The following is a 2,048-nucleotide window of genomic DNA, read 5'->3' as shown; positions in this document are numbered from 1 at the left end:
GGGATGGATGAACAAATGACTTCCACTAATGCTAGAAACAGCCTAAGGGCGGCTTCAGATGGGCGCTTGTACAAACACGCTCGCCCCTACGGAGCACATTAGCGCATGAAACGGTCAAAAGGCTTTTCTTTTTTACTGTTCAAGTTTCGCACAATTGCGCAGATAAAAAAAAATAAAAGCTAGGTCCTGCACTATTTTCTCACACGTAGAAGAACTACATGCGAGATTTTCATGGCCACAAGGTGTGACAAAAGCACGGCCGTGTGTTTAAGCCCTGAAATGGGTTTTTGGAGTAATCGCATTTAGAGGCGCTGTCTGGGATTAGAAAAAAGGGTCAGTGTTTTTCCAAAAGCAGCACCGCGCCCGTCTATGTTGTTTGTCTTGTATCACAGTAACAAGGGATTGAACTGCATCACCAAAACCTGCAGAGCAGTTTCTGGAAGTTTCTTATTGTGGACAACCCCTTTAAGATTAAAGGGGATGTCCACCATTGCAACTATTTTTGTTTGCATCTAAGTGTAAAACTTGAAGCAGCTTGCGGTCTTGTGTCTCCAGCAGCTATGCTGGGTTTTATGTCTCCATGGTTACTGAATTCAAACCAACCTGCCAAGAGGGCATCCTCTACGGTTAGAGGAAAGAAGGTTCCATCACCAACACAGAAGGGGGTTCTTTACTGTAAGAGCAGTGAGACTGTGGAACTCTCTGCCTGAGAATGTGGTGATGGCAAAATCCATAGAGGAGTTTAAGAGGGGACTAGATGCCTTTCTAGAGAGCTGTGATATTACAGGATATAGACATTAAATAACCAGCGGGTTGGTAGTTCCGGGGCTTGGAGCCCAGTAGGATCTTTTTTGAAAATGTTGATCCAGGGATTATTCTGACTGCCATTACAGAGTCGGGAAGGAACTTTTTCCCCACATAGGGTAAATTGGCTTCTGCCTCATTGGAGTTTTTTTTTTGCCTTCCCCTGGATCAGCAAGAAGGGGGGTGGGGGGTGGAAACCGGCTGAACTAGATGGACATGGTCTTCAGTCAGCCTAACATACTATGTTACTATGTAACCTTGTAGGAGGTTTTCACACTGGTGGAGTTTGCCTGCATGTTGCAGTGTGTACTACAGCCAATCAGCACCCAAATCCACATGGCTCGGTGTGGATTTTGATGTGGAATTGTAGATGGCTTAATTCTGCTGGTAACTCCACATCATTTAGACATACGGGTTTTGCTGCAGATTGGCTGCATGCTGTTGTGCGTATTGTAGACAAACACCGTCCGTGTGAGCGCCTCCGTATAGTCTCATCCCTGTTCTACATTCTGCAGCTTATCAAAAGGCAAGGAGGAACACATCACCGCAGGATCAAGGTTCATATTTGTAGTCTTTAACCAAGGAGACACATGAATCTGCATAGGAACTGTAAACCACAAAATAATTTGCACTAATAGTGGGATAATAAAAATAGTTGCATAGGTGGACATACCCTTTAAGTTCAGGTGTGGCATGAATAACCACCATGTTTCCCTGAAATTTAAGACCTACCCTGAAATTAAGCTCTAGCTTAAAAAAATAAATAAACATCAATACTCACCTGGCTTGCGGCGTCTGAGTCCCTCGTGATGGTCCCTGGCTCTGCGGCAGGCTGCCGTGTCCTCTGCGCTGAGAAATCCTCTTCTTGCTGGTGACAAGACTTTGAATACCCCACCTTCAGCAAAGCGAGTTCTGTGATTGGATTGAGTGCCAGCCAATCAGAGCCGGCGCTTGATCATTCACAGCCATTCAGTGAATGACATCAATGAATGGCTGTGATTGGCTCACCGAGTGCCGGCTGTAATTGGCTGGCGCTCAATCCAATCACAGCGCTCGCTTTGCTGGAGGCAGGGTATTCAAAGCCCCGTCACCAGAAAGAAGAAGATGCCTCAGCGTGGAGGACACAGCAGACTGCTGTATCACCGCCGGAGACCAGCAGCGCGAGTCACCTGGTGCCACAGACTAGGTGAGTGTATGCTCCCCCCACTGAAAATAAGACACTGTGCCTCTTTTGGGGCAAAAAA

The sequence above is a fragment of the Eleutherodactylus coqui genome, chromosome 9, assembly GCF_035609145.1.
Source record: "Eleutherodactylus coqui strain aEleCoq1 chromosome 9, aEleCoq1.hap1, whole genome shotgun sequence".
NCBI lineage: Eukaryota > Metazoa > Chordata > Amphibia > Anura > Eleutherodactylidae > Eleutherodactylus > Eleutherodactylus coqui.
This window is presented reverse-complemented; position numbering follows the sequence as displayed.